We start from the raw sequence: 14,006 nt of genomic DNA, 5'->3' as shown, positions 1-14,006 counted from the left end.
AAATGGTACACTGTACAGACTTCTGGGACTGCACTGCAAGGCAGGTAAAAAGAAGGGCAAACCTTGTGCCTTTTTAAATTGGGTGAGCAGGACAGCAGATGTGTTTTCTGCCTGAAAAGTGAACAGGACATCTGTGTGGAAGAGTTTCTAAAAAGCGCTTTAAAATAAAGTTGCTTATTCAGCTGTGGGAACGCACAGAGACGCAGAGACACAAAGAACATAGGTGCTCAAATGCATGAGTTTTAATTAGCAGAAGAAGGAAAACAATCACCATAGAATCAGCTCCATTAAAAGCGCAAATGCGTAGCGAAGCGGGTTGCAGAGGCCATGAAAATGTTCAGGCTATGGATGTAACGCAGCCAACATCCTGACGTTATCTGTGCGAAAGAGAGAACATTGTCAGATTCTGCAGTTTTTAATGCTGTATTACATAGATAAAGCTGAACACATTCAGATGCAAAACACAAACACAGATTTTAATATAAAGAAAAAGAGGAGAAATACATTGGTATGGGGCTTATCCTTTAAATCATGCTGTGGCTTGCCAGATGTTGTGGGAGCCCACCTCCCATTGGTCCCAACAGCCAGTATGACAAGGGATCAAGGGTGAGGGAGATCTGTAGGCTGGCAACATCTGGCAACATCTGGAGAAACACAGATCGGCCTTTCCTGATTTGAATAGGTTCTGAGCATGATAATTTGTTGTTTGCCCCTTAAAAATACTGACTTAACTTTGTTGGGTGGTATATTGGATTGGATGTAGTGAATACATATATTTTAATAGTGGACAGGTGAAAAATCAGAAGTTCCTTCTTTTCCGAATCTTATTTTCTCTACCTTTCTCTTTTAACCTCTTTTCTCCTCTATTTCTTTCTTTGTCTCTCCTTCCCCCTTTTTGTGTTTTTACTGTATTTAGATAGTCTTGGTGTGGTTAAAAAAAGGGAAAAGGATATTAAGTTTTGTATTTTTCTCTGTGAATCTTAATAATATTTATTAGAGTAAAATACAGACTAACTTGAAATACACCAGTGATTTGAATCCAACTCTCCTCCTAACATAATACACGACATCAATATTAGAAGGCCAATTGATTTTTTAAAGCTTCCCTGTGGCTCTGCTCTTGTCAAGCTTAGTAAGACCAAAGCAATTCATTCTGATTGTTGTACTTCCACTATCCTTCACGTAACTTAGGTTTTGTGTTGTTGTTTTGCAGAAAAACCCTCGATGTTAGCATGTGTTTCCTAAGGAAAGTATCAGCAACTGCAAATTCTGAGCCACAGCAGAACTTGGTAGAAAAACTAGAACAAAACTGCGGTTTGGAGATGTGAACTGTCTCCTGGAAAAGTCCCCAAAGCACCTCAGTTCCTATATTAACTATGTCACAATGATCTAGACCATTTTGTCTTCCTCTTCTGTTACAGATCATAACTAGAAAACCAGTCTTCAGGTAGCCCAGATTTCTTTCAAAAAAGCTGGATGTTAGCATGTATTTCCTAAGGAAAGCATCAGCAACTGCAAATGCTAAGCCGTAGCAGGGCCTGGAAGAAATACTGGGGCAGAATTGGGGTTTGGAGGGGAAACTATCCCTTGGAAAAGTCTTGAAAGCACCTCCATTTCTATATTAACTATTTCACAATGATTTGGACCATTTTGCTTTCCTGCATATCATAAACAGAAGAACAGGAGAGGGAGAGAGTTGCCCAGGTGACAGACTCAGCCTCTATGGTACAGCTCAGCATTTTAGAAAGCATCACCAGCACACAGTGGGCCAAGTTCGTAGGCTCTTCCAGGATGGATGGAATTGAGGTGGGAACCTAACAGCCTATGAAGAAGCATGTAGAAGTTCTGGGTGGGTCATTTCTTGGCCCCAGCAACTTCTACAGATCAGGCACATGTAACAGACACAAGAACATGCCAAGCTATTTTTTCACTCTGGCCAGCAGTATTCCTACTTATTGTGTTCTGTATACAAATATGCTATTCTTATTCTCCTGCCAGATACATTAATAGGTCTTAAAAGCCAGCCTGGGTTTTGATTTGCACCGGGACCTCTCCAAACTGGCTTAGATAAAAAGAACCAATGGACAAAACAATCCTGACAGCAGGGCAGGAGATGCATCTAGAATTCTTACCTATCTTCTGCAGCACCATCTTTTTGGGTTACCACAATGTCCCTTGTGATGTTTGCCTGGTGGGCAAAAGCCATTATGGCAGCTGCCACCCATCCTGTGACATTCTGCCTCTGACCTCTGCGCAAGTGCTGTAGCAAAAGAAAGAACAAGTTGTGTTCTCATTGTCATTCCTGCTAATAGCAGACTCAGCTGGTGATTGCCAATAGGACTGTAGCCAAATTACCGTATTTTTTGCTCTATAAGACTCACTTTTTCCCTCCCAAAAAGTAAGGGGAAATGTGTGTGCGTCTTATGGAGCAAATACAGGCTGCACAGCTATCCCAGAAGCCAGAACAGCAAGAGGGATCGCTGCGCAGAGGTCCCTCTTGCTGTTCTGGCTTCTGAGATTCAGAATATTATTTTTTCTTGTTTCCCTCCTCCAAAAACTAGGTGCGTCCTGTGGTCTGGTGTGTCTTATAGAGCGAAAAATGCGGTAATAGAAGGGGCTGTGGCTGGAGCACTGGACAGGGGCACCTTCCCCTATTGAGAACCACCCAAATAACAAGAGAATGATTTCCGGGACTTCTCAGGCAGCCTCACATAGAGTACATTCCATTAACCCAGCTTTGAGGTTACCAATGCATGGAATATAATGGTTTGGCTTTCCATGTCCAGGAATGACCATAGCTAACAAACCAGATGAAATTGGTAAAATACACTCCTGGGCACAGGGGTTATTTGGGGCTCTATTGACAAAGATGCATCCAGGAACATCCCAAACTACACATTTCTACTCCACAGGGACTGCACCACCCTGAACAGTTAACCTTTCTTTCTCCTGGACATGGGATCACCCACCCAAATAAGGTCCCATCTTTGCAGCATTCAAACAAAGTTTATTGCCCCCCCATCTAATCCAGCACTGAAAATTAGGTAAGCAAAAGGAAGAGGAATAATAATAATAATAATAATAATAATAATATTTGTTTGTTTGCTGCCCCTCTAACTGGGTTGCCCCAGCCACACTGGGCAGCTTTCAACAAATTAAAACACAGTAAGACATCAAATCTTGCTTAGCAGCCTGGCTCCTATAGAGCAAGGACTACATCTCCAATCACACATGGTCAGTGGTCATGGTGACTGGGCGTCAAGGGAAGTGGAGCCTCAAAACATCCAAGGACCCATTGGTTGTCCACCATGCTACAGAGCGTGATAGCAAGCAGTTGCATATTTTCCCAAAGTCCCCATGTAGGGATCCACTATAGAACTGCTTTGAGCTTTACTACAATCAAGTGGCATATAAATTTTTATGAAATAAATAAGTAACCTTACCTGGAGCAGCCATCAGCACAAAGAAGAGAACAGCTGCAAGGAAGGCAAAGATCTTCATGACTGAAAGACTGGTTGGTGTTTCAAGAGATGGCGGGATGGAGAGATGTTCGAAAGGTCCTTGTATTTATATGACAAAAAGGAGCCTGTCACACCATGGGTTGGACATCTTGTGCGTGCTGTGCAATATTTTGCTGCAGTTGCATATTAGCACAAGTAAGCAAAGATCTCCCTAGATAAGTTGGGAAAGGATTCATAAGGAAGTTACAGCCTGAAGACAACAGCCTGTTGTCTAGACATTACTTGTAATTCCGGAATTGATGTTAATCAAATGATGCAAATTCCTAGTTTTATGTTCCTTTTCCAAGTCTTCCTCACCTTCTTCCACCCTAGAATGCTTAAAAATTGCCAAGCTAAAATTAATAAATTTCAAGGGAAGTCCCAAAGAATCTCAATAGAGTTAAATCCTTAGCTAAAGACAATTATGCAAACCTGGGGGGGGGGGGGGAATTATGGCAGTAACGACTGGCTCTGGGCTGCTTATCGCTCAGCTCAATACAGTTTCATGAGAAAATACAAGATACTGCTGTATCTATTACCACTTCATGGAATTTTGAAAAAAATAATAAACCTGTGCCGCTAGAGCAATTGTTGATAGATGTGGGGAATATATCCCTAAGTTGTGATCTTACACATCACTTGGGAAGACAGGCGAACTAATACCAGTGTACTGGATGAAGCAAAGACCACCAGTGTTGAAGCAATGATTCTTCAACATCAACTTTGTTGGACTGGTCATGTTGTGCGGATGCCTGATGATTGTCTTCCAAAGCAACTACTCAATTCCGAACTTAAAAATGGGAAGCTGGTGGTCAACAAAAGAGTTTTAAAGACTCTCTCAAGGCAAATTAAAAAAAAAAGAAGTAGTATAAACACTGACAACTGGGAAACACTGGCCTGCGAGCGCTCCAATTGGAGAACAGCCTTTACCAAAGGTGTCATGGGCTTTTGAAGACACTCAAAATCAGGATGCAAGGGAGAAATGTGCTAAGAGGAAGGCACGCTTGGCAAATCCACACCGTGATCAGCTTCTGCCCGGGAACCAATGTCCCCACTGTGGAAGGATGCGTGGGTCCAGAATTGGCCTCCACAGTCACTTACAGACTCATTGCTAAAACTGTGTTTATGGAAGACAATCTTACTCAGCTACAAGTGATCGCCACAGAAGAAGAAGAAGATTCCCCAGTTGGTTCCAAAAAAATACAATATACATGCCTGTTAGAAGATTTAGTTATGAAAGCATGGGCAACCAGAGACCACTAACGAAAGCAAAACAAATTATGCTGAACAAGGGAAGTAGGGGCTCACATGCAATAATCCTGATGCCATCATGAGCACAAATCATTGTGAATGCCCAATAAAAAGGATACCTGGAGGGTTCAGTACCTTTGCTTCACTGAGCATTCATTCTGATTTGTTAACACAGGGTTCATGGAACAATGCACATTGACATCCTGCATTCATCCTGATTTTATTGAGAGGTCTTCACATACAGGGCTGGATTTAGGTTTGATGAGACCCTAAGCTACTGAAGGTAATGGGGCCCTTGATATGTCCAGCTGTCCTTTGTCAACAACAAATTGTCACTGTTTATTGTGTTGAATATATGCTGTATGGTAATTTATGGACCTAATAGGTGTCGCAGGTGGCGCTGTGGTCTAAGCCACTGAGCCTAGGGCTTGCTGATCAGAAGGTCGGCGGTTCAAATCCCCGCAATGGGGTGAGCTCCCGTTCTTCGGTCCCTGCTCCTGCCCACCTAGCAGTTCGAAAGCATGTCAAAGTGCAAGTAGATAAATAGGTACCGCTCCGGTGGGAAGGTAAACGGCGTTTCCGTGCGCTGCTCTGGTTCGCCAGAAGTGGCTTAGTCATGCTGGCCACATGACCCGGAAGCTGTATGCCAGCTCCCTCGGCGAGTAAAGCAAGATGAGCGCCGCAACCCCAGAGTCGTCTGCGACTGGATCTAATGGTCAGGGGTCCCTTTACCTTTAATAGGTGTCTAAAGCCATTTGCACATAACAAAATATGTATTTTATAAAAATAATTGTTGAATTGAAATACAATTAAGAAGAAATGGTATATTATATTATATTATATTATATTATATTATATTATATTATATTATATTATATTATATTATATTATATTATATTGTATTATATTATATTATATTTTTGAAATGTACATGCAGTTTTTTTCCCTTTAAATTTTTTGGGGGCCCCCAAGATAGTGGGGCCCTAAGCTATAGCTTGTATAGCTTATACGTAAATCTGGCGCTGTTCACATATCTTCCATTTTAGGCATTCATTGATACCACATTTTAAAATTCATTTCCCAATCAATGACAATCTCTGGAGGTGTCCGAAGAACCTCATTTTCTAATCTTACAGTTAATCACATTTCAACACTGGCTTGCAAATTACTTTTTATAAAAAAAAAAGTTCTCATGAAAATTCCTCAACATTTTCATGAACATTTTTTTTTTACAGATTTGCATACAATCTGGAATACTAAACTTCCCAATTTGTCTGTTGCTTGGTCTAAACATGGCACATGACAGGGGCATTTTCTGCTTTCATTTGTCATGCCTGTACCTAGTATAGGTTCAACAGAGAATGCATCTTCTGCATAGAAATGAGGTCTGTGGACCTTTCCAGGACAGTTCTGATCCAATACGAAACTATTGATGCAATGTTTCAGTGGTAGCATTACTTGGTTTGAATCTCCTTTGGGTGAGTTGACACAGGCATTTTTGTAAAATTGTTTTATTTACAAACAGTCAAGTAGCACATAAATTGCTTTTAATTTTACACATTTGCAGACAGCATGGAAGTCGAGGCAAGCAGCAGGCAAACAGATTCACTACCACACATTGGACGAAAACAACCATTTCTTCAGCTGGGGTACAAATCTTTTTTGGTCAGGATTTTGATGCAAACCTACCTGATCCCCACTTTCAGAAACATGTGTATATATAGTATTGGTGAAAATGGCATATAAAAACGTGCATTATTATAGGATATATTGCTTGTAGAAATGTTTGTGTCAGCAAAATTGCACACAGAGCGGTGTAGATATATGGGGAGAAATTTGCATTAAAATATTGGTGAATCTTCATGAGGACATTTTCCATTTAAAAAAGAAGCTACAAACGGATTCAGAAATGTGGTGAGCAGAAACTTAAAACTGGAAAAAAAAAAAGAAACTGAGAGAAATGAAATTGAAAGATTGAAATTGAAATTGAGAGATTCATCCATCCTTCATTTTCCCTAAGGCACCCTTCCCCAGTGTGATAACTGCCAGATCAACCCTGGTCAGTATTGCCAATGGTCAAGGATGAGAGCAGTTGCAATCCAAGATATCTGGAAGAAACCAGAGATTCTCATAAGCGATGGGGTCATAATTGCAAGGCCTTTCCTTCGACGGGCAATAGATTAGACGGGCAATAGATTCCACCCACTCGCTATGTACTGATCAAACATGACAGGAAGCTGTTGATCAATCGTAGGTGTGCCCAATTCTCATTACAGATTTGCATCCCTGCAGATATCTCACTCTTCCTTCCCAGAAGCAATGTGAAGCAGTGTTTTGAAACCAGCCAAATTGGCCGTTTTGCTTAAATAATTGTCAACAACAGCGTTGGAGACAGAAGTATATCACACGGGCTTACAGACAGGGCTCAGGGGAAACACCAGTCCTGAAAGACCTACATTGGCTCCCAGCACATTTCCGAGCACAATTCAAAGTGCTGACATTTGAAGCCCTAAACAGCCTTGGTCCTGTATACCTGAAGGAGCTTCTCCACCCCCATCGTCTGGCCTGGACACTGAGGTCCAACTCTGAGGGCCTTCTGGCGGGAGAAGGTGAAGCTACAGGGAACCAGGCAGAGGGCCTTCTCAGTAGTGGTGCCCTTCCTGTTGAATGCTCTCCCATCAGATGTCAAGGAAATAAACAACTATCTGACTTTTAGAAGACATCTGAATGCAGCCTTGTTTTTATTGTTTGAAGTTTTATATTATTATTATTATTATTATTATTATTATTATTATTATTATTATTATGTTGGGAGCCACCCAGAGGAGCTGGGGAAACCCAGCCAGTGAGGGAACCGCCAGAAGGCCCTCGGAAGCTGAACGAAGGGGGTGCAGACGCTCCTTCAGGTATACTGGGCCGAGGATGTATACCTGACAGGAGGGACATAAGCCATTGTAATATATAAATTCTTTGCACATCTCCATTCTGGAGACAGCAAAGCCACTTCCGAGCTGGAGAGGAGGTGGGGTTGCGGGCCCACCCCCTCCCCACGCAGGCATTGGCAGGGGTAATTGTTACTCAAATGAAGGGGGGGGGCGCCATCACCTTTCCCCAAAGCGAAGGGTAGTCTGGTAAAGGACTCCAGTGGGCGTTGCCCTGTCCGAAGTCTATGGAGGTGTGGGCCTAAGGCACGCCCCCAAGCGGTGACACCCAGGGGATCCTAGTTGGCGTACTTCAGCAGGACTCCCCCGGCTGGTGGTTAACCCTTCCCAGTCTCCATGCCGGGTAGTCGATAGGAACCAACGCCTAAGGCCAATACCTCTCAATTCCTGTAATCAATAAAGTTGTGGCCTTTTTCGCCCATTAACCTTAAATGTGTCCTGTGTCTTCATTTCACATGGGGGGAGGGGACTTGCCACGCAACACAGGAGCTCTAGTGACTTCAGAGGACATACTGAAACAAATGATTAGGGACGGCCATTTCTCCACAATTTAGGTAATGGAGAGTTGGATTTAGAGGGTGGTGCAGGGGGAAGTGAACTTTGGTTGGATAGAGCCCCTTGCATCATTTCCCCAGCCAACAGTAAACCTCCTGAAGCTGGCTACACATTATGCTGGAAGAGGAGAGCATTAGAAGACAGGGAAGCATCCTCACGTTGCCTAAGAAACTGACCAACTCTTCCCTATACGACACTTCGGTCTGTGGTATAGAGCCTGGTACCAGAACACTGGGAAAAAGTATAGCACACTAATGGAAGGTTGGGACACTGGTTCAGTTGCCCAAAGAGCTGCGGGAAGTGGCCGGTCTCCCAGTGCTGACCTCTACAACACAAGCATCCTGGTAATGGGAGAAAGGTGAACTCAAAAGTTTCATTGAAAGGCGTCTGTGTGGTTATGTGCATGTCTGCAACCAAAGCTGCAAAGTCACCAGTTAGTTTCAGCTGGGCCCTGTCTGTAAACCCATGTGACACACTTCTGTCACCATAGCTGTTGCTTACAATTATTTTTGTTCAGGAGCCATTTTTTTTCTGGTTCCAAAATTTCCTTTCCTTTCCATTTGGGAAGGAAGTGTGAAGTATCTGCAAGGATGTAAATCAGTTACGAGCATCAGGCACACCTAAGATTGGTCAATGCTGCTCTGTCAACAGGACTTGATCATGACACAGCAAGTATCATAGAATCATAGAGTTGGAAGAGACCACAAGGGCCATTGAGTCCAACCCCCTGCCAAGCAGGAAACACCATCAGAGCACTCCTGACATATGGTTGTCAAGCCTCTGCTTGAAGACCTCCAAAGAAGGAGACTCCACCACACTCCTTGGCAGCAAATTCCACTGTCGAACAGCTCTTACTGTCAGGAAGTTCTTCCTAATGTTTAGGTGGAATCTTCTTTCTTGTAGTTTGGATCCATTGCTCCGTGTCCGCTTCTCTGGAGCAGCAGAAAACAACCTTTCTCCCTCCTCTATGTGACATCCTTTTATATATTTGAACATGGCTATCATATCACCCCTTAACCTCCTCTTCTCCAGGCTAAACATGCCCAGCTCCCTTAGCCGTTCCTCCTAAGGCATCGTTTCCAGGCCTTTGACCATTTTGGTTGCCCTCCTCTGGACACGTTCCAGTTTGTCAGTGTCCTTCTTGAACTGTGGTGCCCAGAACTGGACACAGTACTCCAGGTGAGGTCTGACCAGAGCAGAGCAGAGCAAGTAGCTGGAATCAATTGCCAGTCAAAGGAAAAGCTTTGCAAATACGACCCAATCATTTATGCATTGTTAAGTGTTGTTGGCACTGATATATTCATTTGTATTTACATTTTTCTGTAATAAAGTCAAACCTCAGTTGTCGAATGTAATCCGTTCTGGAAGCCTGTTCGGCTTCTGAAATGTTCGACAACTGAGGCATGGCTTCCGATTCGTTGCAAGAGCTACTTCGGACATTCAGCTTCCAACAAACGTTTGAAAACCAGAGCATTTACTTCTTGGTTTTCGGTGTTCGGAAGCCTAAACGTTCCAAAACCTAGCCATTCGGGAGCCGAGGTTTGACTGTATAATTATTTTTTGTAGACATTGCTTGGCCGGCTGCTGAAAAAGCAACACAAAATTCAGGGCAAGGCAGAAAAACTGCTGTACTTCTGTGGTTTATTGTTTCTGAATCAGGTAGCTGCACACTAAAATCTTGGCTAAACCAGATTTGTTCCCCCAAGTGAAAGAATGTTTTGCATCCAGTGTGAGGTAGTGGATCTTTTGCCCTGCCGTTTGCCTCCACTTACAGTATATGCTGCCTGCATATTTGCAAAAAAAAGAATAAGCAATTTTATAAAAAATGCCATAGGTTTCAAGTGCCCTGTCATCCAAAGGAAGCCAAAACCAAGTAATGATGCTGTTGAAACTTCTCACCAATAGGAACGGGTTAAAGAGTCAATCAAGGCCTGCAAAACATGTTACAGTGGTACCTCGTTTTACGGACGGGATCCGTTCTGGAGGTCCATTCATAACATGAAAAGCCCACAACTCGAAGTGCTGCATCCTTGCAGGTGATTGGCATGATTTAGCGCTTCTGCGCATGTGTGAGCAGAGAAACCTGGAAGTAACCCATTCTGGTACTTCTGGGTTGCCATGGGAAGCAACCTGAAAAGACGCAACATGAAGCGGACGCAACACGAGGTATGACTGTACTAGTTTTTCTGCATAAGGTGAATCTTCCAAGACTTTTGGACTCTCAAAGAGAAGAAAAGCAGCAGTTCGTAAGTGTTCCTCATGGCCACTGGGTGCTGTTGACCAGATAAGTGGCTATCTGGAAGCTTGCATTGAATGTATTGTTCAGAGTTTGACATGATCATAATCATTCATCTAAAAAGGTAAAGGGACCCCTGGGGTCGACTCTGGGGTTGTGGTGCTCATCTCGCTTTATTGGCTGAGGGAGCCGGCGTACAGCTTCTGGGTCATGTGGCCAGCATGACGAAGCAGCTTCTGGCGAACCAGAGCAGCGCACAGAAATGCCGTTTACCTTCCTGACGGAGCGGTACCTATCTATCTACTTGCACTTTGATGAGCTTTTGAACTGCTAGGTTGGCAATAGCAGGGTGCGAGCAATGGGAGCTCACCCCGTTGCGGGGATTCGAACCGCCGACCTTCTGATTGGCAAGTCTTAGGCTCTGTGGTTTAACCCACAGCTCCACCCGCGTCCCTAATCATTCATCTAGCCATGTTTAAAGAAATAAAAGGCAAACAAGGTGCTATCCTATTCATATGGATAAAAATTGTTGTTCTTTTTGTTATTGTTACGACTACTGCTACCCAGGGGCAGAGGAAGGGGAGTGCAGTGGGGGAGGGTCGCCCCGGGTGTCACCACTGAGGGGGGTGTCAAAATGCCAGGCGGCACTCACCACGGGGCCTGCAGCGCCTCCGAGCCACGTGCCTCTCCTGGGTGGCATGGGCACGTGCGGTGGCTTGGGCACACGCAGGCTCCGCGCTGCCCAAATGGTCCGCCCGCTGCCTCCCCACCAGCTGTAGGGCAGCTGAGTTGGAGGAGGCAGGCAGACTCTGGAGACCCCTCAGTGCTCCCCGCCCCTATGGGTGGCTTGCCCTGCCCTCGCCCCACCCCTGGGCACTCTGCCCCAGGCGCCCAAGCAGCTTCCTCTGCTGCTGCTGCTACCACTGCTATTGCTTACATGAACATGAGTGGTGTCTTGCAAAGCTCATAAGCAGGCATAGGCAAACTCGGCCCTCCAGATCTTTTAGGACTACAACTCCCATCATCCCTAGCGAACAGGACCAGTGGTCAGGGATGATGGGAATTGTAGTCTCAAAACATCTGGAGGGCCGAGTTTGCCTATGCCTGCTCATAAGCATGGCAGGTCCAATCCAAATGTCAACATGGGGAAGAAGAGATTTCTAGCTGCTTGGAGCAGCTGCTTGCTGGGGTCAAGAAAATGTTTTTAGCAAAAAAATAAATAAATCTGGAAATGGTAGCAGTTTATGCCACGCAACCAGTTGCGGAGAGAAAATGCTGGTTTTCCCATGTACCATCACAGGGCAGATTAGGCTGAAATAGCTCATGCTTGCTGCCCCCCCCCACCTTTATTTGATGGTGGGTCAGTGGTGGGGTACATTCATTGCACAGGGGAAAGGTTTTAAATTCAGTCCATGGTTTATGCAGGTAGGGTCTGAGAAGACTCCTGTGTGGGAATCTGGACAGCTGATTTCAGTCCAACTAAAGGTAAAGGTAAAGGTACCCCTGGCCATACGGGCCAGTCTTGACAGACTCTAGGGTTGTGCGCCCATCTCACTCAAGAGGCCGGGGGCCAGTGCTGTCCGGAGACACTTCCGGGTCACGTGGCCAGCGTGACATCGCTGCTCTGGCTCGCCAGAGCCGCACACGGAAACGCCGTTTACCTTCCCGCCAGTAAGCGGTCCCTATTTATCTACTTGCACCCGGGAGTGCTTTTGAACTGCTAGGTTGGCAGGCGCTGGGACCGAGCAACGGGAGCGCACCCCGCCGCGGGGCTTCGAACCACCGACCTTTCGATCGGCGAGCCCTAGGCGCTGAGGCTTTTACCCACAGCGCCACCCGCGTCCCTTCAGTCCAACTAGGCAATACCAAACTAATTGGAAGATCAACTAGCACATAAGGCAACACCACCTGCTACCTCTTTCAGGTTCTGTCTAGATAATTACATGCAATATCTAGATAACAGGCTATTGACTTCGGGCTGTAACTTCCTTATGAATCCTTTCCCAGTTACCTAGGAAAATATTTGCACAATTAAGCTAATATCCAACTGCAGCAAAAACAAAAGCTAAGTACAAGGACTACTCTAACATCTCTACATCTTGTCAACTCTTGAAACGCTATCAAATTTTTCAGCCATGAAGATCTTTGCTCTTTTCACAGCTGTTCTCTTCTTTGTGCTGATGGCTGCTCCAGGTAACGATATTTATTTATTTATTTAAAAATACAGTCAAATCTCAGTTGTCAAACACAATCCATTCTGGAAGACAATTCGATTTCGGAAACGTTTGACAACTGAGGCATGGCTTCTGATTGCAAGAGCTTCTTGCACTCAAGCAGAAGCCGCGTCGGACGTTCGGGTTCTGAAAAATGTTCAAAAACCAAAGCATTTACTTCTGTGTTTTTGGTGTTCGGGAGCCGAAACGATCAAAAACAGAGCCGTTCAAGAACTGAGGTTTGACCGTACAGTGGTACTTCGTTTTAAGTCCGGGTTCCGTTCCAGAGCCCTGGACGCTTGGCTTAACTGATATTTGGATTCAGGACAACCTACATATAATTCATGGCTGTAACCTCTATATTACAAAATAGCCAATGCAGCTGGCTTCACAATTCGGGATTGGAAGAGGGCAAGGTGGGTTTGTTGACACCTTGTTGCCTCACAAGAAGGACTTTGCAACTAAACTGACAGTTGGCTCCATATACAGTGGTACCTCTGGTTACGAACTTAATTCGTTCCAGAGGTCCGTTCTTAACCTGAAACCATTCTTAACCTGAGGTACCACTTTAGCTAATGGGGCATCCCGCTGCCACCGCATGATTTCTGTTCTCACCCTGAGGTAAAGTTTTCAACCCGAGGTACTACCTCCGGGTTATCGGAGTCTGTAACCCGAAGTGTTTATAACCCAAGGTATTTGTAACTCTAGGTACCACTGAATGCCCCAAGCTCAAACCAACTTGAGTTTTTAAAAAAGGAAACTCTTTTTTTAAATGCTGGACATTTAAATGCTGGACATTTTTCAAAATCCCCCCCCCCCGGGCTCTCTTCTTCACCCGCCCATTTTCATTTCACTTTAAATTTTCACGCCATCTTTCCGTACTGCGATACACAAGGTGATTCTCAAGTTGAAGAAACAACAAAACAGACAGCGAAGATCACACACCTGATAATGGTCTGATTGAATTCAAAGAAGTCATAGTAAAAGCACAACTTTGAAATAAACAACTTATATCAAATAAAAGAATATTCAACAATCTATTAGAATGTAATAGTAAATAGACATTGCCCTCCTCCAGAGAAATATCCTGGCACAATGGCTCAGTCATAGCCTGAAGGGTTACAGGGTGTTGTTTTTCTTCAGCTTGATTTCCAAATATGCAAAGCAGTGCTCACTTTCCTGGCATATACTCCCGTGGTGAAATGATTATGATTTTGAAATAATCCCATCAAACGCATTCAAGGGCAGGTTGAGCATTTCAATAGAGGGAGGAGAGAGATTCATGCTGTTCTCTCCTGTATGTATATCT

The 14,006-nt window shown here is 44.4% G+C and overlaps 1 long non-coding RNA gene across 1 annotated transcript; it reads right to left on the bottom strand.

Moving 5' to 3' along the window:
• Positions 1-227: 227 nt before the first annotated feature.
• LOC310673978 lies at positions 228-3,604 on the bottom strand. The gene is made up of 3 exons (XR_014509270.1): positions 3,444-3,604; positions 2,133-2,260; positions 228-377 (listed from the first exon to the last, which is right to left on the bottom strand). It is a non-coding gene; the product is annotated as an uncharacterized lncRNA (long non-coding RNA).
• Positions 3,605-14,006: the final 10,402 nt, after the last annotated feature.

The sequence above is a fragment of the Podarcis tiliguerta genome (assembly GCF_965153285.1).
Source record: "Podarcis tiliguerta genome assembly, chromosome: 3".
Taxonomy (NCBI): domain Eukaryota; kingdom Metazoa; phylum Chordata; class Lepidosauria; order Squamata; family Lacertidae; genus Podarcis; species Podarcis tiliguerta.
Note: the sequence above shows the minus strand (reverse complement) of the source record. Positions and strands in the feature narration are given on the sequence as shown.